The 23,038-nt window shown below is 49.8% G+C and overlaps 1 protein-coding gene across 1 annotated transcript in view; it reads right to left on the bottom strand.

Annotated features, from left to right (window-relative positions):
- The window catches only part of CHST15 (carbohydrate sulfotransferase 15), a 278,611-nt gene that overhangs the window by 116,705 nt on the left and 138,868 nt on the right, over positions 1-23,038 (bottom strand). Inside the window, exon 2 of the mRNA XM_081074503.1 lies at positions 11,847-11,937. The gene's annotated coding sequence lies outside the window, so the exon portion shown is untranslated. The remainder of the gene's footprint in view (positions 1-11,846; positions 11,938-23,038) is intronic.

Below are 23,038 nucleotides of genomic sequence, written 5' to 3'. Positions count from 1 at the left end.
CCCGCAAGCTTTCAATTACGAAAAAGCTTTAACGCAAATCTCAGGAGAGGAGAAGTCATTAATTTATTCAATCTGGCCTCTCTCGCTTCTTGCTAGATTTTGAAAATCGTCATGTGTGTATGGGTTCTCCTCCACCCGCCACCCTCCCACACCCCATCCAGGACTGTTCTTTTCAAAACCAGCAGGGCTTTCTCTCCTTAACCTACCTTGGAAATTAAGTCCCAGGAAAAGCCAGCATCCAATTCATCTCGCATGCTAAATTCTTACAATGGAAAGGCAAAATCTCCACTGTGCAGCATTAAAAACATCTGTGTTTTTCTTTCGACTTTTGGGGATAATTACCTCAGCTCATGTTGTGATTGCTAATTACTGAGCTAAACTAACCTGCTGAAGGGCTGGGGGGAGGAGTTCTTTTCAAAGCATCTTCCCCCAGATCATTAAATCCTCTGAAAATGGAAACAGAAAATGTAGGCACACATGCAGGTTGCCCCACGCACCCCAGGCTGGGCAGCTGTCGGGCTCTGTGGGAATCTCATGCCGGGGATCCCCAGAGCCGGGCCAAGACCGGAGTGGGGGACGCCGTGGAGGGATCTGATTTAACCAAACCGCTGAACGTACATTTCTTTTTTTCATGAACAAATAATTGATCTGACTGAGAAGTTTTACGTTTTACAGAAACTGAAACCAACCAGGATTCCAGAAACTCAACAAATCAGATTTTATATTGAAGCAAGAACCAAAAACAAAATATTTTTTAAATGTTCCTTAAAGCCAGTGGTACCATCATTTAAAAGCTGAATATCTGGTAAATCCTGAACCAGAACCAATAAAGATTCTGGGCAGGAGTGCTACCAGACCACAGTCCTATTTGGCATCAATGCCCTCTCCAAAATGAACCTGAATGGAGACCTGCAGTTCAAGCAGGATGAGCCCATCGGGCACAACCAAGACCCAGCCCTCTAATAAATCTATGGGTCGGGGCAGAGACCAGCCCCGGAGGGAGCCCCACGTGCAGAGGGCAGCTGGGTCCTGACAGTCGAGCCCTTCTGAGCAGCCCCATGCCTCTGCCTCTGGACGGTTCCTCTCCCGGGGAGTGGAAGGGGCCATTCAGCCTGCCAATGCAGTACCACTACTGATTAAACGGCCGCATGGGGCCACGCACCATTTAGGAAATTCACATATGTGACAGCGAAGAAATACAATAAAATCATGGATACTTGAGGGAACCTTTCCTCGTCCAATCCTTTGTTTGTGTGGCTGAGAAATCAAGCTTTTGGAGGAAACGCAAATGGGAACGGCTAAGAGAAGGCAACATTGCTTAACTTAATAGGTAGGTGGCAGGAGAAGGAAGGCGGGAGAAAGGAGCAGCCCCAGGCTGGGGGGCTTGCGCAGAGAGAACTGCTCAGTGGGAATTTGGGGAGGCATCTCTGTGTCCTACTGGATTAACTTCCTCTTGTGTGACTCCAACATACCTTAGTAAACATGTAAACATCTTCCTCAGCACTTCTGGAGTCTAACTTGTGTTCTTGTGAGCTTTCCCTGGGCCAGCATGCAGGCACGGGCTCAGGGGGTCCAGATACACGGGAGTTATGTGGACATTTTCTCATTTAACCCTCACAGTAAGCCTGCAAAGTAAGTGTTATCAATCCCCCCTCACAGCTCAGAGAGCCTGGGAAATGGGTCACCGTTACCCAACAGGGATTCAGCACCAACTCTGAACCACTAGGTCGCAGGCAGACAGAGCCTATTGACCAGGGAGAAAATGCAGTTGCTGGTCAATAAACAAACCCTGTGTGAGCAGCCATGGAAATGAGGACACCTATGGAGACAGGTGCTATTTGCTTCCCAGCCAGGGAAAGCATGAGGAAAGGCCAGTACGGGATGGGCAGCCCAGACCACAGGGCCCAGAAAGGATGAGGGCGAGACGGAGGTTGGAGGAGACATGGCTTCCTGGGCCGCCCCTGAAAGCTGAGCACAGGCCCCTGGGAGCCTCGCAGCCACAGCAGACAGACCGTACCGAGAGACCAGGTCTTCAAAGCTGCCCCCCAATGCTGAGAGCTTCCATCTCCCAACAGGTCAATGGCCCCAGGGGACAATGTGGCTGCCATTTTGCGAAACGGAAGCCAACTTTGGGGCAAACGTTGGAACTTTTCTTCCATTGTTGCTCCCAGACCTGAGGAAACCAGATGCCAGCCAAGGAGTGCCAGCACCAGCCTTGCTTCCCCTGGGGCAGTGAGCGTCTTGTACCTGGGCACTGTGACTTGCGTGCCCAGCAGCCACCCCCTTTCCTTCTGTGGGTGGCTGGCAGACTCTTGGGGAAAGAGCGCTCCCCCTGGGATCCCAGCTCGGTGGGGCTACCAGTCAAGCTCCCAGGCCACTCGGAACTTTCTTCCTGGATCTGGGAGTGAAAGGGTTCAGAACAGCCCCACCCCCACCCCCAAGATGAGCCATTTTGGCGTGTGGATTATTTTGAGCTAAAGGCAATGAAAACGCTGCTTCCCTCACCCCCCTTAACAACACAGAAGAATTTAAATTAGGATCCTTGCGCATAATAAGAATTATCACCAGAGATAACTTTTTACGACCTATCTATAGGGCAAGCAAACATCTAATTACTGAACATCTGCTCTTCTTATCATCCTGCAATGACCCTCCTGCCCTCTGAAGCCCAGGGCACCTTACCTCATCCTTAGCTTAGAATATCATCCGTACCTCACTTTAACTTTGTCTCTGAACCTCTCGCATACATACGTAATTAAATTTGGTGATTTTTCTTGTTAATCTGTCTCATGTAGATTTAATTATTAAACCAGCCAAAAGAACCTTGAAGGTAGAGGAACGTTTCTTCCTTCGCTACAGAAGCCTGGGCAGAGTTCCTGCTATGCCATCCCCCAAGCGTTCCCTCCCAGTCTGCGGGCTACTTGGTATCCATCCCTTTCCTGCTTATACCAGTAGGAGTTTGTATTGCTTGCCCTGGAGGAAGCCTGACTGGCCTTGTGAAGCACCCCAAGGCCTCGGCAGTGGAACCCAAAACCATGGTGCTTCCATCACCAAGCTGTCGTGTTCCCTCTTCTTACTACCAGTGGGTGTTGGCGGCGGTCGGGGTGGTGGGGGGCGGAGCACGGGATCTCCTACAAGGCCTCTCGGGCCAAACTGCTTTGCCCAAGGTAGAGGAGGTAAAAGCAGTAAAGGAGAGCGGAGGTGAAAGCAGAAAACGTGGGGCGGGTGGGAATCCATGTAGCATCCACCTGGATGAGGCCGGCACTGTATGGAGTCACCTGCTCATGACGAGGCCAGAGCTGTTATCCCCAGGGAGGAGCGTCAAGGTCCCTTGCTAGGCAGTGGTAAAGCCACATTCAAAACCAGCCCAGCCCCTGCTCTGGCTGCTCTCCTGAACCCCTGACCCCAGACCGTGAGTTCATTCGGCTCAGGGCAGTTCAGCTATCCATCAGTTCCCCGGTGCCCACAGAAGGCTGGGGACTGGGCCGGGAGATAAGCCTCACAGCTCCCGCGCTCCTGGGAGCCAGGAGCCAACATTTGGTGCCCACCACCCTGTCCTGCAGAAATGTTCTCATCTAATCCTCCCAATAGCCTATGAAGGCAGGATTCCTATTTCCATCTGATATTTAGAGCATTGGAATAATCTCCCTGAGGTCACCCAGCTGGGAGACGACAGCACTAGGATCCAACTCCAAAGGCATTCCTTTGCCACTGTGTCCTTCCAGTACAGAGCAGGTACCCCCAGTGAGGATCAGAGGAGAAATGATTCATCTGGTCAGGGAGGGCTTTCTGGAGGAGGTGGCATTGATGGATGGGGAGAATCTCCACAGCTGCAGACAGGAGGCGAGTGGGAATTCAGGCAGAGAGAGGAACCTGGGTAAAACAGCTGGCCAGCCCCCAAGTATGGTGGGAAGCAAAGGGGGGGACCCAGAGCTAAAGCCCAGGCTGTGGGACATGAGGAAGAAATGAGGGGTGCGGCGTACCACCAAGGGCCCGAACACAGTTAAGCTGGAAAACAATTCAGCAAGGGACCCACTGAAGGGCATTGTCGGAGAGAGCAGGCCCTGTGTTGTGGGCAGTCTTCACACACACACTCTCTCACACTCAGGCACACTCACATGTACATACACACACACTCACTCATACATACATACTCATACACTCCCACGCACACTCACACCGCCCAGCAGGGGCAGGGTGCCTTCTCCCAGGATGACAGAGTGAGACCACCCTGGACGAAAGCCTGTGCCAACCACCACCGTTCCAGCCAGCGGCACCCGCAGGACCAGCCCACTGCCGGAAGGGCAGCCACAGAGCAGCGATGCCCGAGGAATGCAGTGCTCTCAGATCCCTGTGGTGGCTCGGCTCTGACCAGTGTCTGCTTCTTTCCTTCTCTCCCTTTCTTGTCTTGCTAAGGTTCAATTTCCAAGAGGGATCCCAAAAGAGCCAGAAATGCCCCCTGTTCCCAGGGGGCCTAGGAGAGCAGAAGGCAGATGGGGAGGCAGACAACGTGAGGGGTCCCCCTCTCCCTGTGGACCTGTTGCCCCTGGTCCCTCCCCTGTACAGGCTTAGGGTGGGGAACACTTTCGCGAGCCCCACAGTTCCAGTGGCCCTGGCCTCGCTAATCTTCACCTTCAGCCCTGTCACCTTTGCCCCAGTTTTCCTGCCTCAAACTTGGCTTTCAAAGCAGAGCATTCCACCGACAGCCTACTCCCTTGGCACAAGGCTCATTTGTTTCCTGTGGGAATTTTGATATGGGTTAAAAACCGAATGTCCAAGTCAGCAGTCTCAAAACCGTGACAGCTGGGAGATGTTTGGTCAACACTTTTACTTCTGTATGGGAAAACAATGCCCAAGCCTACATTGAAATCCCTCTGTCCCCAGGTATCTGCTCTATAGGACGGATTCGAAGATGCCTAGAGGGTTTAACAAATGGCTCCAATGTCGGGGATGCTTAGATTTGAGCCCCTTTTGCTACAAAGTGCAGTCCCTGGGCATGTCCATCCAAACTCATTCTATCAGAAGTAAGAGTCACCCATTTTACAGCAGCGGAAACTGAGACTGAGATGGATGAAGCAGCAGTTTGAATAACACAGGGTGAGACGACAAGCTAGGGTTCAAAACCAGCACACCTCACTGAGGTTCTCACTCTGCCCCACCCACAACCCCAGCCCCATGCCAGGCTCCCCTTCTGAGCAGGAACACAGCCTTTCGGCCCAGGGTTTCTGCCCATGGGAGGCCATGTTCTCTGCCCCTGATGGCCAAAAGCTCACATCCCCAACTAGCCCTATGTGACCAGCCACATTCACCTGGGGTGCAGGCTGAGATGGGAACCTGGTGTGTTGTCCACCCCACAGCAGGTGACTCGCAAGAGGAACAGTAACAACAAAGAGCACATCCAGGTGGGGAGTCAGGGACAGAATGGGGAGAGACTAGAACTCCTTATCATAACCAGGCGGGTGTGTCCTGAGGCTCCCCTGGTACAAGGCAGCCCCAAACACTTTGGGTGCATTTAATCTGCCCACTGGCCCATGAGGAGGGTCTCCACTCCTGACACCCAGAGGAGCCACCCTGGTGGTATCTGTGGCTCTGCCGAGGCACAGACTGCCCAGGCTAACCCTCAGGGGCCAAGAGAGTCCAATTCTCCATCCCAGGTGACCTGAGCCCCAACTGCCCAGGGAGGCTGACAGCAGAATGGAGGAGCTGAACAACATGTTCCCTCAAACTCTTCATTTTAGATGCACTTTCCTCCAATGCTGGCGCAAGCCACATTCTCTTCTTACCCCAGGAGAAATTACAGACCTTTCACAACATTGCATAGTTGTGAATGCCGTTTCTAAGAATAGAGCCAGGCTCCCATTTATAGCTCCCATATTATATGTCACAGTGCCACCCTGTGCTGTTTTACATGTGAGCCACGAGGGGGGTATGCCAGGGTGTCACCATTTCCAGAGCGAAGAGAGAGCCTGGAGTGGAGGGGGGGCCAGAAACTCATACTTCTGGAGTGCCGTAGGCCACAAGTTTGGAACTGTCCACGCTCCCACAGGGACAGCGGGGCTGAGCCCTCTGTGTGGGGCAAGGGCACCTGTGTGATCCAGAGTGGCAGGGTTGGGGGTCACGTGCATAAAGTGCTGCTTAATAACACCCAAATGAGTTCTTTAACCAGACCGTTATAAAGCCAGTAACAGGATTAGTTAACAGTAACAACGCTGATGAGACAGCAAAGGCAAAAGAGGAGCCTTTCTCAGAATGTGGTCACGTACCGTACAGCCACAAGCTCACAGAACATGCGTCACTTAGTTTGGTGCTGTGGACGAAAAAGGCGTTCTATGAAAAGCAACCTCACAGGGTGATCTGGTCATAGATTCCTAACTGGGCAGCTCATGGTGGGTACATATAACTGTTTAGTGAAAGGTTTATCTTTGCCTTAAACAAGCCGGTCCATTGTTTCTGTGCATCTAGGTTAACACACCTTTGAAATGCCTCTTTTTCAGACCCCACGGAAGAGTAACCACCCTCAAGAGAGCACACACTCTTAAGGATCCTGTTATCCGATCCCTGCCTTGCTTTGTTCCACCTTCATGTAATCTTTCTTCCTTTCCGTCTTTAATTTCAAACCTATATAAGAAACTGCAAACCTGTCATTCTCTGGAGCATCTGAGATCTCGTGTCCCAGCACTTGTCATCAGTTTATTGATAATTTATTATAGGCTCAAATAAATTTATTATAGGCTCAAATAAACTCTTATAAAAATTTTCTACAGGTCTGGGTGTTTCTTACCTTGACAGTACTCACAACAGCTGGTGAACACACCCACAATCCCCATTTCTCAGGTGAGACTCAGAGGTTGAGGTGACTGGTCATGTGGCTTGTGTGGAATGTAGCTGGCACTCAAACACAAGTTTGAGTGTCTCCCAAGCCTGCCTGGTGACCACCATGTTAGACTTGTATGTGATGCGTGTGTCTCCCTGAGAATCCCAGTGCACAGAAACATGCAGCGACTTCCCGAGATGGACACTCAGCCCCGTGAGCCTCGCCTCAAGGAACCTCCCAGACTTAGCTGGTTCAAATGTTTCTTTAGTGTCATTTTATGGATTGTTTTTCTGGATTCCTTACTCTTCTGTGTTCCACTCTCCTGATGTCAGAGCAGTAATTTCCTGCCCTCAGGGTTTTTATGTGAACTGCAGAGAATTCTCAGATGGTGTGGACTTTCTCTGGGGCATTGGTTCTCAGTGTTTCTGTCTCTTGTGGTCCTGTTCTGACTAATGCACAGAACCATGCAAGACTGAGTGCAGAGAAATTCTGTGCTCCTTGCTTATTATGGAAGGTGGTGTTTTCTGTATCTCTACTGGGGCTGCCGTTTTATTGCCTATGGGGGAGGAAGAAACTTTCTTCTACCCTTCTAGGTTTTTCCAGTTGGTCTAACAATTAAATCAACATGAGAAAGATTAACAAGAGAAAATAACCGAATTTAATTACATATGCACATATGGAAATCCCACATACATAAGAAGGTAAGAGACAGAAAGGGAAAATGAGGCATATATGGCATCCTGAGCAAATGATGCAATAAGCTGCCTTGGGCTTAAGGGGGAAGAGGGTTATTCTCAGGAAAATAAGAAGAGCAGATGTTCAGTAATTAGAAAGTTTGTCCTGCCCCATAGATAGGTCATAAAAGGTTATTTCTGGTAATAATTCTTATCATGGGTAAGGCCCCCAATTTAGATTCTTCTAAGTAATTAAGGGAGGGGCAGAAGTTTCTTCTGAACCTGCAGGGTCTTAATTGCCTTCAGCTGAAAATAATCCACATGCAAAAGTGGTTCGTCTCGGGAAGGCCTGTTCTGAACCCCCTTCATGCCCCTCCTGGCTTTTTGACAGCACGTGACCAATCTCCTTACGCATCTGCTCCTCACACCTCCCTGGTTTTTCTAAGACATCTTTGCTGGACCCTCACACCCCACCCCTGGTCAGTGGGATGCTCTGGGAGGGTGTAAGTCTGCACAAGAGGAAGGGACCACCTTGTCTTTCCAGGATCTCACCTTCTATCGCAAGGAACAACCCTGTAACGCCTTAACCTTCTAGAAGACGCCTCTGGACACTTTGTGAAAGACGTTTTCAGTCAATCTGATGACATTTAAGCCAGCAAATTCTTGGCAAGTTAAGACATCCCTCCTGATAGAGGAGTGCTGACAGTGTCTCAATCGTGACCTCTCAGACCAGGAAGCCCTGGAGGGGACATTTTATGGAAATGAAGCCCATTTTCACATGAGGCTGGGAGGTAACACAATAGGCCAGAAATCCTCCCTTTTCTAGGAGAAAATGCAATTAGGCAGATTTTGATTACATATGAAATTCTAAAGCGATCCTGCAGCTTTTCCTTCTCCCTTTTTTTAATATGTGAGCAAATGAAGCTCTTTGCACCTGGCAGCAGAGCAGAGAAGCCCTGGAATCTTAACGCGGTCCAGGCTCCAGGAGGTCAATGACGAAGGAGGTGGGAGAATTGGGATTCTGATGGCGTCTGCCAGTTGGTATCCAAATTTCAATCTGGAACCAGTTGACCTTGAGGTGCTTTCAGGAATGAGGAAACATCAAAACAGAGAGAGGGCTCGGTTCCCATTGCACAGCTGCTTTTGGCATCAGAATGGGAAGACAGGGGGTGGCGATTATATGCTGAGACCTCCATATCTGCCCAGTTTTCTTTCCCTTATCACTTCCACAAGGACTTCCAGAAGCCCTTCCTCACCTACAAATAGCCTTCGTCCGCTTAATGCACCATCCCCAGGGGACTTGGCCTTGGAAGGAATCCTGTGCTCGTTGGGCACTTACTTCCCCTACCGTCACCCTTAACACATGACAGACAAAACAACTGGAGCATGCCAGAGGGACCTGTGAAGTCCATGCAGCTAGGAAGCCTGCTGGAGGCAGGGTTCAAACTCAAGTCCTTTGCTGCAAAACCTTTGGTCTTTCCTGCACAACATGCTGCCTCACCAGAAGAGATTAGGAGAAGAGTTAAACAAAGGAATGTGTCCCTAACAGTGGAACTTTTGACCTTGTGGCTCTTGCGTCAAAACAGGCCAGGAAGCAGGAAGGTCAGCCTTGGACCACTCGGGTCAGTTGAATCCAGCATGTCCCTGGGAGGCCCATGGGGCTAGGACCAGGCTGTCACCTCTGAGAAGCATGGTGAGAACTGGCCTCTAAAACCAACGACTAACTGCACAGCTTTGCAGTTTGCAAAACAGGCTCTTGCATCTCATCCCACTGAATTCTCACAAGAACACTGAGGGGGATGGTTATGCCCACTTTGCAGATGAGAAAACAATAATAGGTTGCTCTCAAAGGCTTTGTATTCCTCTCCTGCTTCCACACAGTCAAAAAAATATATTTTTTGACTAAAGTTATCTCCAGTACCACTTCTGACTTCATCAGATGACTTATGTTCCCCAAAGCATATTTTAATGTTTACAAGACTGATTGGTTCTAACTCCCAAGGATTCATCACCAAACATCAAAAACTGTGTCTTTATAAAATAGAAGGAGGAGAATGGAAGGGATCCACTTACACTTTAAAGGTTTGTTGTGGGTTTTTTTTTTCCCCTGCAGCCAAGCATAAAAAGTTGAAGGAATCTGTTAACATATTGATAGCTTTGAGCACTATTTTAAATTAGCTTTCCCTTCCCCTCCGTATGTTTTTCCATTAAATTTAAATAAATTAAAGTTCACCTTTCTGGAAGAGATATGCGGTGGCCTCCTCAGGATTTGAGATGAGTTTATCAACCAGGTCCACACTGTCAAAAATTCATCAGCAACCTGCGGTGATGGGCATCAGGTCACCCAGCCCTCGGGGCCACATGAACACTTTGTAGAACACAGATGTCACCGCCACCTGTGGGACCAGCCCGGCTGCTGCCTCCACACATGGGTCCAGATTCTGCTTGTCAACTGTTGAGCCTCAGTGGCCACAGAGGACTGTCTGCTCCTGTCACTAAGATGCAGAACAGCCCCTGGCCTCTGCTTGGGCACCTTATTCCTTCTTCCCCGTCCATCACCCCCTCACCCCCATGAATATACACCATGAGATGAGTTAGAATAGTTAAGACATAGTCATGACTATTGCACCCCTCACCATTCTTTCTTTCCACTGGTGGTCAGAAACCCTACTGGGATGAGCTTTGTGTGTGAGGAAAAGTCATTTTCCCTCTACCCTTCTAGGTTTTTGGCTCAGTCTCCCCTGTAATAAGAAAGACAGATTAACAGGAGAAAACAGAATTTTGATAACATGTATACCTCCTATATACAAGGGAGAGACCCGGCAAAACTGAGTAACTCCCCATAATGGCGCAAGCCACCGCCTTAAATACCATCTTCAGATGTGATGGGAGGTAACCAGGAAAAGCACGGTAAAGGAGGGTAAGGTTGTTATGCAGATTTGATATAAGTCCTTGCCTTCTCCAACGATAAATTTCTAGATTTAGTCATTCTCCTCTTCCTGGTACAGAGAGGGAGATACCCTTGCAAATAGAGATTTCCCTTATAAGTGTAAATTTCTCTTACAAAAGGTAACTTCTACTCAGTTTTTAGAGCTTTTCCTGTGTCTGCTATTTTTTAAAAACAATCAGCTTAAAATAATCCTTATGCCAAAGAGATATATTTTAGGGTGACATATTCTGCTCCCCTTCAGCTTCATGAAATAAGTGTCTTGCATAAGACCAGGGGCACAGCTGGCTTCCAGCTTGACTGTTCCCAAGGACTGACTCAGGTTCTATTTGCCTGTCTCTCCCTCTCCCCTCTGAGGTGTGGCCTCCTCCCCAGTGCAGATAGGCAATGGGTGTCAAGACCCTTTGAGAATCTCTTGAATTGCTTACTGATGGGGCTTAATCGGGCTGTTATGAGACAGAGGCCACACTGCCACCAGGGTCCCCTGTGTGCCCTGAACAGACCAGACCTCCAGCTCTCGCAGAATGCCCTGGAACCTGCAAACAGTCACACAGCCACTTCTGTTGACCTGTGCGGGAACCTGGAACCTGGGAGTGAGAATTTGAACCAAGTCGACAATTACGGGACACCTCTGCGCTCCTCTATGATGTACTTATGGGACAGGTTCCTAAAGGAGGTCTAACCAGAGGGAGCAAAGTGGTTCTGAGAGAAAACCACCAGAAGTGAAGGAGTTGACCAGTTGGTCAGACTGAGTTGACCAGTGGCCACTTCCTTCCACCAACCCCCTCCCCCAGCAGGGCCTTGGATTATGGTAGAGAGGAATGAACCACGTCACTAGGAGCCAGCAGCCCTGCTGGAGGAACCTCTCTCCAAGAGTTGGTGTCAAGAAGGGGACAGTAATGAGGCAGAGGAGGAGCCAAGGCACCCACACAGAGGGGCGGGTGACAGGGATCTGGGCAGGGGAGTGAAAGTCTGAGAACAACAGCGAACAGTGGTCAGTGGGCAGCAGGAAGGTGGAGGAAGGGTGTCTGCAGAGCAGGACCTCACAGCTCTACTTACACATGGGGACCCACCCCCACCTCGCACCTTCCAGAAGGAAGGAATGGACGGAAGGACCTCAGGGAAGATGAGCTCTCCTGTTAATCCAGTATGGAGAAATCCATACTGAGATTCGTGGTTTTGCTGCAAACATGACTCATTTCCACCAGGAGGTGAAATTTTTTTCAGACATACTCAAAATAGTATTTCGGGTTCATCTGGCAATATATCTGGTGTAACTAGCATACACGAGTCTTCTAAATAGATGAACTGTATTTCTAATGTTTCATTCTTTCGATTTATACCTAATGAGTGTGTGTGTGTTTGGCAGATGAAAGGAGGTCTCCACCTTCTCCCAGTTGCCCCTACCTACCACATTCTCGTCCTGCTGGAGTGACTCTGCGAGGCTGTCGTGGAAGGTGGGGGTTTGAGCTCTAGTGTCTCGGTCTGGTCCACGGTCCACCCTGATTGGGAGGGAGAGAGGGTGGGAAAAAGGAAGGACGGAAGGAAGGAAGGAAGGAAGGAAGGAAGGAAGGAAGGAAGGAAGGAAGGAAGGAAGGAAGGAAAAAAAGAAGGACATAAATACAAGATTTTCCTCCCAAAATTATTTAGAGCATTATCTTTAAACCCATGGCTGTAACACAGTGACTATTTTGTTTTCTAGTTTGCATTTTGATCCTTTCCTACCCACATGTTAATTTTGCATTTATAGCTAAAGAGTTACAGTCTTTCCACACACGAGCTTGTGTTTTTTTATCTCAAAATTTCCCTACATTTCCTCATATACATGGAATGGCTGAACATAATCCACCAAGTATGTAGGGCAGAAAAATATTCCCTTCTTCCCTTCTGGTTCTTTAGCTGGTCTAATAATTAAAATGACATAAAACAGGTTAATGAGAGGGTGGAAAATTTAATTTCATACAGATGGGAGCCCCAAAGATACAAGGGCCAGTCGGGCAGTGGAGGCTTATGGGCCACCCTCAGTAAGGAAGGGACAGGGGCCTGGGGCTTCGGAGGGCAGGAGGGTGATTGACAGGATGCTAAGAAGAGCAGGTGTTTGCCCCGCCGTACAGATAGGTCTTCCGTATAAAAGGTTATCTCTGCTAATAGCTCTCTATCTAAATTTTTTTAGGCAGTTAAAGGAGAGGTCAACATTTTTCCTAACTCTGCTGGGTCTTCATTGCCTTCCATTTGAAGTAATCCACATGCCAAAGTGGCACCTTTTGTGGTCACGTATTCTGCTCCCCCTCAAGTCGATGTGTTCCAACATGGCTGAGCTCTTTCCTTGTTTCTTGGACGGTTCCCGTCATTTCTGCTTCTCTCTGTTGTGCTTTGCCATTAAACATACCACTGTAAATGACAATGAACACCTTCACATGTGTGGCTTTGCGAGTTGCCGATGCTGGAGAACGTACTCAGATTACAGAAGTCTGCGTGGTTCTTGCGCCGTCCTACCATTTTGCTTTCCGAACATACGTACCATTGATTATGCTACAAGCATCAGTGAATGGGCCCATTTCATCCCAGCCTCAGTGCTAACCCACAACTGTTCAAAATACCCAGCTCTTCAGTGAGTCCAAAATAGTATCCCCAGCGTCTTCTCTCTAGTTATTAGCGATTTATTCCTCTCCCATGAATGAATTTTGTAGCCTTTGCTGGGATATCTTTGGGAGTCTTGTTTTTACAAATTTCAGTGAGCTCTTTAGATATTCCTGTATTATATTTTATTAATTCTTTGTCAGTCATGTTTTGAAAATCATGTTACTTTCATTTTGGGTGTAAGTATTCTCCCAGTTTATTATCCATTAATTTTTTTTTCTGTGATTGTCATTATTTGGAAGTCTGTAGACCGTCCCTACTCAACTCAGCCAATATTTGTCATTGGGGTTGTTTCTATTGCTTGTGAGATGAGTAATTCATCCTCAGATCTGATAAATATTCTATTTTCTATTCTACTAGTTTATCTAAAACTTAGGCTTCCATATTTAATACTTGCATCTACCTGGGCTTTATGGGGTGTATGGTGTTCTGTAGATTCAAATTCATCTTTTTTTTCCAAGTGACCATCCTATTTTCAATGTAAGAACTCTCCTTCCTTAGCACTTGCTTTGGAAAGTGGCCTGTATCGGGTTAACATTTTTCCTCCTTGGGCCTATTTCTCTGCGCTGTCCCACCGTCTGTCTCTTGTGCAGGAGCCAGCTCTCATGTTTCAGTAACTTTGCTAAATAATATGCTCTTGGGGATATAACTTCAGCTCACACCCTCTCCCTCTCCACCCCTCACTTTGTTGCGCTTAATTTCAAGAGCATTCTTTGAAATTCTTGCCTATTCTCATTTTTCACATGGCCCTTCAAAGCATATTGATTTCAAAACATCTTTTGGGGATTTTGATTGGAATTGTGTTGATCCATACATTAGCTTGGGGGAGGACAGACATATATTCAATATTTTATCTCACTGACCAAGAGCAGAGCTTCTCTGTCCATCTCATAAAGTCCCTTTTCAAAACAGCGTGAGTGAGTCCATTTGACGGGCTATGGTCTAGTCCCAGCTCTGCCCCTTTCTGGTGGAAGAATTGCAGACGAGTCCTCCTCTCCCTACCTGGCAATGACAGGCTGAACAAGTAAATTGCTTAAGGACATAGCAAATCCTTTGTTTTCTCTCCTACCACGTGCTCCCTGGGTCAGTTATAGGTTGGCTTCTTTCTTGTTCACCAGAGACACTTGGTTCTTTGGTCGTTAGCCCTCTTGGAAAGAGTTGTGCTCACCTGCCCCGTTGCCCACACTCCCTCTGTTACTGGAGACCTCCCTACCTGCCACCCTCTACCTCACACCCGAGTGCTGCCATCGCTCTACACTGTTCCGTGTCCACCTGGATGACCCACATGGATGACCTGGCTCACAATTCCTCAACCCTATAGCCTTTGATGACTTGAATCTCAGCCACCCACTCTCATCACAAAACTGCACAGCCTCTAAAACCACAAATTCACACCACCTTCCATCTTTTCAGCCCACTCGCTCATGTGACCTACTTCAACTGTTCTGTGACCTTGTTGAGATCCCCAAACCGCTGGCCTCTTCATTGTCTCACTATCCACATGGTCCCCCATAGTCACTCTCCTTATCAGATTAGGTAGAGTGTACCATTTTTATGACCTGAGGACACAGCCAGAGGCACACAATGAGCCCTGAGCCCTCCCATGTCTGCATACACCACCTGCTTCTTATTGAAAGAACCTCCGACTAGGGCCACAGTCTGATCTTTGTGGGTCCCCTCCTCCTTGCTATGGACTGAACTGTGTCCCCCCCCGATTCATGTGTTGGAACCCAACCCTCAATGTGATTGTATTTGGAGATAGGGCTTTAGTAGGTAATTATGGGTAATTGAGGTCATAAGGGTGGAGTCCTAACCCGAGAGGATTGGTGCCCTTATGTGAGGAAGAGTTCTCTCTGCCCACAGCACACACCAAGAAAAGCCACGTGAGGACACATGAGAAGGCAGCCATCTAGAGCCACCCCGCCTCTTGATCTTGGCCTTCCCAGCCTGCAGAACCGTGAGAAACAAAGTTCTGTTGTTTAAGCCGCCCAGTCTATGATATTTCGTTATGGCAGCCCAACCAGACTTAGAAACTCCATAGGAAAAAAATATTTAAAAATGGTATTTTATAACTGCAGTGGCATAAAGACAGGTGATATTGTATATTAAAACAGTTCCTTCAACCTTAAAGTTCTTTTTTTCTTCTAGTAATAAAAAAAACAAACCTTTTTATGAATCCTGAAAGTATCTCAGGTGCCGGGCACTGGCCTGTGAAGCCTAATGTATAGATTGGTGCTGCCTCCAGCTCTCAGCCTGACGGTTTTCTTGGGCAGCTGCAGGATGTCCCCTGCACCTGATGGCTAGTGCTGTTAAGAGCAGCCCCAACTAATGATGGGCAGGAGTTGGTGGATAAGTGACCCCAGCTTCCTGGCCATCAGGTAGGACCATTCTGAGGCATGTTGTGGTGGTCTCCCAGAAGTCTGTACTGGGATTGAGCCCCAGCTGCCCACAGTGGACACCTGCTATCAGCATGCTTTGAGCTGTCTTTCTTTCCTTCCTTGTCTCGCTTCCCCACCCTCCTACCTGCGCTTGTAGGTATCACCTCCCAAATAAGTGCTGGCTGTAATAGGTCTCAAATCCTCATCTGAGGGTCTGCTTTTGGGAAATCCAATTTCAAATGCAATCATTTCTTGCAAACGCAGTGAAAACGATCATAACAAATATCTATATAACGAAGAGACCAAAGTCACCCTCTCTCTCTTTCCCTCTGTGAACGAGATTGCCTGATGTTGTCTACACATGCATGCTTTTGGCTGGGGGGTTGCTTTGTGGGGCCCTATCCACTTCTGCTCCCATCTGTCCAACTGTGTGTGTTTCCCAGGAGTAGGACGTGATGGTCCCAAACGTGTCTGCACCAGTTGTATTTGTCATTGTAATAGTGTAGTCTTATTTCACATGACTTAAGCCAATGAAATAGAAAAGGTATAAAAAGAAAGCTGTTCCTAGAAAAGCTAAGTTGGACACATGGGTAAGACTAGGTCAACACAAGTTGCCAAAAAGTTTATCAATTAAATGAGAGGGGTGTTGCCATCTGCAAGAGCGTGAAGAAAACGGTAAAAACCCTCAAGGAGTCTGAGTCATACTGCTTCGGAGTATTTAAGTTTTCTTTCCATTTAAAAGTCAAGTGAAACTATAAATTGGAGACGATACGCTGGGAATGTAGCGGTGGGGGGAGCGGGCCTCCTCTGTTCTTAGGTTTCCAAACCCTTCATCGCCTCGCCCCGAGATCGGGGTCTGGGAAGGCTGCGTTTCCAACCCACACCAGGGTCTGGCGGCAGTCCTCCCGCATTTCCCCCAATCCCAAGAGTTCTCATGTCCCCCATGGTGAAAAACCAGGTCAGCAAGTAATCATCAGAAACTATCATGAGGCCATGACCTCAGCCGATGAAACCTCCAGGCCAGAGTTCCCCTCTGCTGCTGAAGCCAAGACCCTGATGTCCACGTTCACTATCCACCTGAACAGGGGACAGGAAGAGGGATAAAGGAGACTTTCAGACAAGCATCGCGCCCACCTAGTTAACTCCACCCGTCCTCAGCAGCGCCCTCTAGACGCTCCTCTGCCTGGCCCCTTCTCCTAGTCCTTTGCAGCCCAGTTCCCGGGGTCGCAGAGACATTCTCAGTCCCAGCAGCCAGTGGGAAGGTCGGCTCCTACCCGCGCCTCGGGGGTGCCCTGCATCTGTCTGGCACAGTCGTGGACACACAGCACACGCTCCATAAATGCCACTGGGGAAGCCACCTGGTGAGTAAGCAAGACCCCTTCCAGCTCGGGCTTTCTACGCTCCTGTGACCTTAACGGCCTTTCCTTTCAGAGGGGACCCTGTTCCTGACCTTACTATCAAAGGTTTCCCTGCAGGCCCCGAGCGGGACCATCACTCGAGGGTTCTCTGACAGCCCTGGAATCTGCAGACAGCCCAATGACACAGAAGGGAGAAGGAAGGTGGAGAAAGGAAAGGCAGTGGCTGCTCAGGCCCAGTGTCCTCCGTCTCCTCTGTGTTCTCAGCCTCTGGACTCAGGGACGATACCGGACTTGGCCAGCAGCAGGGAAGAGAGGGGCACAGCACGCTGGGGCAGTCAGTGATTGTGCTCACCTGGCCCTGCAGGGGCCCACACGGGCTTGTGGGTCGCTTGGTGCCCAGCCAGGGCCAGGGTGTGTTCTGATGCTGGGGGCGGAAGATGGCAGAAGGACCCCACTATGGGGGCAGGTCTCCAGTTTCAGAGATGGACAATAGACTCAACCTGTGATGAGTGTCCATCCTGGGCGAGGCCAGGCTTATTCAGCGCCCCTCCCAGCGCCCTGAGAGCTGATCCCATCACAGCTAAACTGGAGGCGCCCACCTGGCAGATCCCCACCCCCCACCCAGATGAGGTCTGAAGAGTCCTCTGCTGTTTTCTGCCATCTCAGCTTCTGAGGGCTCATCCCTGGCCCAGTTGTTAAGCCCCTCACTTTCTGTCTTTTGGGTCTGGCTGTCCCCAGGGTGTAAGCTCCCCGTGAGGGCAAAAGCCACATCTGCCTGTCTGGTTTTGTGTTCCAGGCCCAGAGCCCAGCAGGGCACCCTCACCAAGTCTGTGCTCAGGTAGCACCTTCCAAGGGCGCCACCCTGAAGGCTGAAGACAACACCTCGTCTACGGCTCCAAGATGTGAGTTCCTCTCACTTCAGGAGGCCAGAGAAACCGACTTTCATTTCCTTCTGGGGGCTGTATTGACCCGTCTGCAAGCCCTGACTGTTTGACCAAATACACAGCACATTTGAAGACGGCTGTGTAGAGATACTTTGAAATTTTCCCAATACTGTCATAAAAATTAAAAATTCATCTCGTGAAAAATAAAAGGCAAGTGTAACTAACAGGGGAAGGTTTGTTGGCTCAGTTGCCTGAAAGCTGATGAGGAAAAGCTTAATGCATCGCCAGAGAGTGTTCCCACACCGACCACTAGAGCCTCTTACCTGAAAGTCTGGGATCAATACATTTATATCTCCCTCCCACCTACCCCCTGCAGGGAAAGGGCCCCAGCTGAGACCTGGCTTTTTCTCCTTACCTGAGGAGATGCTTTCAACTCCGTTTGCATGGAGGCAGTCCCTAAGCCTAATTTTTATTCCATCTTCTCCCTGGTAGCCCCCAATAATAGCTTGCTGGGCTCACATTAAAAAGTTGGAAAGTTAATTCTCTTGGCTGTGCCCACTCCCGTCTTATGAGCTGGCGATAGGACCAAAAATCACATACCCTAAAGATGATAGATACGTGGGGTGGCTTCGTGTCATTTATGAAACGTTGTATGACTTTGCACTAAAATTCAAGCAGTGCCCACAGTCCTGCGACCCCACGTTTCCCTCCTGTCACCCTCCATCATTCATCTCACTAAAATAATTTTATGACACTCGTCTGGGAGAGTATTGGTCATTGAGCAAAACACATAAACACACAGAGTGGCTTCACACACCAAGGCACGTGACAACATCACTCAAACCCTCAGGACCCTCATGCCACTCGAAGCCTCCCACACGAGAGATTTGGGGTCCAGTTCCCCACTATGGAACAGCCTTGTGCTGAGCAGAGTTTATTGCCCTGACCCTTGACTTTGTGCCTGGCCACAAGATTTGATTTGGCCAAATGGGTGTTGTTATCAAACCCAGCAGGCACAGAGCCTGACACGTAAGTGCACGGAGGAGTCCACTCTCCCACTCTGGTGATCTGAGAGCAGCTGCCCCTGCAGGCCAGGCCCCAGAATGAGACACACGGAGCAGACCACACACCCTGGTGGCTGCTAGTCCAAGTAGGATTCATGACATGCGGACACACCTAAACTGCAGCCTCCGACCCAAAGCCCAGAGCCAGGAGCCAAAGGTCCACAGAGTCCAGCTGAGTTGTAGCTGACCTAAAGACCAATGAGAGTGACAATAACTAATTGTCATTTTAAGCTACGAAACTTTGGAGTGGTTTGTTATGCAGCATTATTGTGGCAATAGCTGACTGATACAATAGCCAAGCTCATACAAAGTCTTCACAGACACTCAGGCCACACACAGGCACTTCTGCGGAACACACACCTTTGCAATGAACATAAAAGGTCACCATGCCAGGACCCAGGACGGTCTCCCCTGCCAGCCTGTGGTCACCTCTCCAATGCTTTCAGAGCCACCACCTAGGCATTGTCTGCTCTTCCAGAGGCCAGTTTTGTCTGCAGCATCCATTGGTGTGTAGCTCAGAACTCTGCACCCTTTCCCTTGTCAAGTTGTCCTAACATCCTTTCCACCAAGAAAGGGTTGCTTTTGAAGCCCTGGGAGCTTACTATTTTTCCCCCTCCTACCTCAGTTGTTGAACGCCTGTCAGACTTGTGACATCTTATTCTCCTGAGGGGAAAAATTAGAGCTGGATGTATGCAAACGAATTCACAGAACATGTATCTTTCATGTTCTTGCTGTCGGCGGCCCCTCTGATGGGTCTGCTTTCCCAGCTCTCATCACAGCTGCTCCATCAATGAGCTGTAAACTGCTCAGCCCTTTTATCAGAGGGCAACAGGAGCCCCCATTCTTGGTCGCAGTCAGTGGAGAAAGAAAGTCGGGGCTGGAAAAGGCCGGGTCCTTCCTTCATCTCAGAGGCTGGAGGAAGGGAGCCAGGGCCCTCTGCAAGCCAGCTTGGGGTGAGCAGGCTTCCCAAACTCCTGACACCACAACTCCAGCACATGTTGGGCAGGCCTTAGAGGGGCCTTGGAAAGCCCGTCAGCCTTACCTGGACCCCTCTTAGACCCCACCCGTTAATGAGGATTGGACGCTGTCTGCACACAGGACTGCACCCTGGTTCAGTCGGGAAGTATTTGTTGATATGGCTTTGTGCCAGGCCCAGGTAGGGAGACACCGTGAAAACAAACCAGGACAATGTGTGTGGTGAGTGCGGGTGGGCGTACCTCCCCTATCGACCCCAGGAAATGGAGGGAGGGCCACCCTGGTAGATGATTTTTAAAAGAGTTCCTAGCAAATCATAAGGAAAGGCATTCTGGGGACAGGGAACAGCACATGCAAACAGCTGGAGGACATGAGAGTCTGATGAGTTTGGGGAACTGGAAGGAGTTCAGGGTGGCTTGAGCTCAGGGTGACTGGGGAAGGCTGTGCGAACGGGGCTCAGGAAGACGGTTGAGGCTGCAGGGTTAAGGTTTCTCTAGAACTGGACTAATGGGTTTGGATGTTTTTGATTGGCAAAAGGGAGTCCTGGAGAGATTTTAGAAGGAAAAAGGCAGCAGTACCCACTGGCTTTGTCATTTGATTCTCCAGCCACAGGTAGAAGCTGGACCACTAAGAGTTGGGCTCAGCAGCAGGAAAGGCAGCGACAAAGGTTCAAGGACAAGATGACGAGGGCCTGGCCTCAGCGTCAGAGGGAGGGGCCAGAGCCAAATTTCTCTCTCTGCCTCTGCCTGCCTTGGTTTGCTCACTATCTGTGAAGGTGAGCAGGTGCCCACTGCCGAAACCAAAAAGCAGCTTACTCATCACTGCTTCTCCCTCTGCTTCGTCCTCCGCTTCGGGACTCTCACAGCCCGAGAACGGTGACTTCAATTTGGATTTGCCTCTTGGATTTGTCTCTTGGCCAAAACCTTCATGTAGGCCCTTATCAGCTCAGTGGCCCCTGCCTGGGGGCCTGAACCAAAGCCCAGGCCTCTGGGTACTTTCTCCCCCTTGGTACCTGCTTCTTTCCCCTGCATCCCGTGAACTTTGTGATCAGCATAGCACAGCAGGGCCTCACGGGGCTGGGGGCTGTAAGGAGTGAACAGTGCACCCACCTGGGGGTAGGGGCAACCAAGAGCCCTGTGCCAGGGCAGCGTCTGCAGGGAGCTAGCCCTGAGCACAGAAGGCTCCAGCTGGGATCTGGGGCCACTGAGAGCAAGAGGCCGCCTGTGGAAGGTTCTGGGACGGGGAAGAGCTGGGAGAAGTAGGGACACACGGGGCAAGACCAGACTGGAGAGAGGCCAGCAGGGGCAGAGTGTGGAGGGTATCTATGCCTGGTGAAGGATCCAAATTCTCCCTCAGAGCAAGAAAAAGTCACTGAAGTGGGTTGAAGTGTGGTCCCCAAAAGATAGGTCCACCTGGAACTTCAGAATGTGACCATATTTGGAAAAAGGGTCTTTGCAGATGTGGTTAAGGTAAGGGTCTAAAGATGAGATCATCCTGGATGAGGGTGGGTCCTACATCTAATGATGAGTGTCCTTGTAGGTGACAGAAAAGGAGAGGACACCTGGACAGAGGGGAGAAGACACCATGAAGATGGAGGCAAAGACTGGGGGGCTGCGGCCACGAGCCCAGGAGCACCTGGGGCCCAGGAGCTGCAGGAGACAAGGAGGGATGGTCTCTCAGAGCCTTTGGAAGGAGTATCCCTCTGTCGACACCTTGATGTGGGACTTCCGGCCTCCAGAACCGTGAAGGCATACATTTCGGTTGTTTTAAGCTACGAAGTTAGTGGCAATTTGTTTCAGCAGCCACAGGAAATTCAAACCATCATCAGCAGACGTTTAACCACGATGGGCTACACAGGGGACCAGCGGGACACATGCAAGCACTCAGGTCTTACCATGCCTGTTCACCGTTGTTAATCTGGTGACCTTCCAAGCCCACCCCACATGGTGGAAAGAGCTCTATGGGTCTGAGGCAGGTACTATGGCTTAAGAAAGGTTCAGCACCTCCTGCCCAGGTGTGCACTGGGTGGAGATCGGAGCTGGCACCGCCCTCAAGCAGGGGTAGGCCGCTGCAGGCAGCCATGTGTATCTGGCCAAGTGGGGTACCCCAGGAGGGCCTGGATTCACCACCAAGAAATACAGCGATCACAGGAGAAGGAGCAATCAATCCCACACCATTCCAGAGTTAGAGAGTCGAAGGAAAGTTGAGATTGGTGGTAAGCCACCCAGAGAAATCGAAACCTGAACAAGAAGAAAGTGCTTGTTGAATTCCTGAGCTGGCTGGCGATGTGGAGCCACCAGGCCCCACATGTGCAGTCCTTGGCTACTCAGGCACATGCTGTCTTCATATAGGACCGCAAAACTGACCCCCAGAGTCCCTCCACGTGGGCCCCACAGGAGTCAGGGAGGGCAAACAGTCCAGAGGCCTCAGTGGGACAAGTCAAGAACTCCTTCAGCCTCAGTTTCTCCATCTGTGAAATGGGCACAGGATATCTGACAAGTCCCAGTGGAGAGATATTTTGCTTCTAACCCACCTGTTCCATCTTCCTCATTTGCCCTCCTTAGTCTGGACCCCAACATCTCACTCCCGCAAACCTCACCTTAAATGTCCACTCCTGGCTCCCGACCACAGACTCCAGATTCATTAAAATCTAGTCACTTTCATAGTTAGAAATGATTGAATTCAGCAGCATAATTATTTTAAAAATAAAAACAAACCAACCACAACTATGTGGTAGCAGCAATATATTTCACCCTGCTCCCCATTTCCAAAAAAGCTTTCATTACTGTTTCCAAAAATACATGCCCAACACTCGTTAAAGGGGGAGTGGGGCTAGGGTTTCTGGGCCCTGTTCTGAGCAAAAGCTTGTCATGAGTGACTGGGCCACCGCGCCCGCTCTAATGATGTGTTTACGGGGCCATCAGTGCCTGAGGGCTCCAAGGTGGTGTTGCAGCCCAGGACCAGGCCCCGGCACTCACAACTTCCGGGGAGGGGAGCCGCACTGCCTGTGAAGGGCAGCCATCACTTTGGAATTCACTCCAATTTCTCTCGTGCTTCCTCCTCTCATGGAAGCCTATCTGGCCCTAGAGAAGCAGGGCGGGCCCTTCCACTGGCCCCCGACCACTGAGAATTCCTCTGCTACTCTCCACTGCCCAGGGGACCCTGATCCCTTCTGCAGGCCAGCTGAGGTCCTTGTCTCTCCTCCATGTCTGGGGTCTGAGCTTTCTTTCCATTCTCTGTCCTACCCCAGATGAAGTCCTTGTCTCGTGTGGCCTGAATTGACCTAAGAGTCTTCTGGAGCCCA

The sequence above is a fragment of the Rhinolophus hipposideros genome (genome assembly GCF_964194185.1).
Source record: "Rhinolophus hipposideros genome assembly, chromosome: 15".
NCBI lineage: Eukaryota > Metazoa > Chordata > Mammalia > Chiroptera > Rhinolophidae > Rhinolophus > Rhinolophus hipposideros.
Note: the sequence above shows the minus strand (reverse complement) of the source record. Positions and strands in the feature narration are given on the sequence as shown.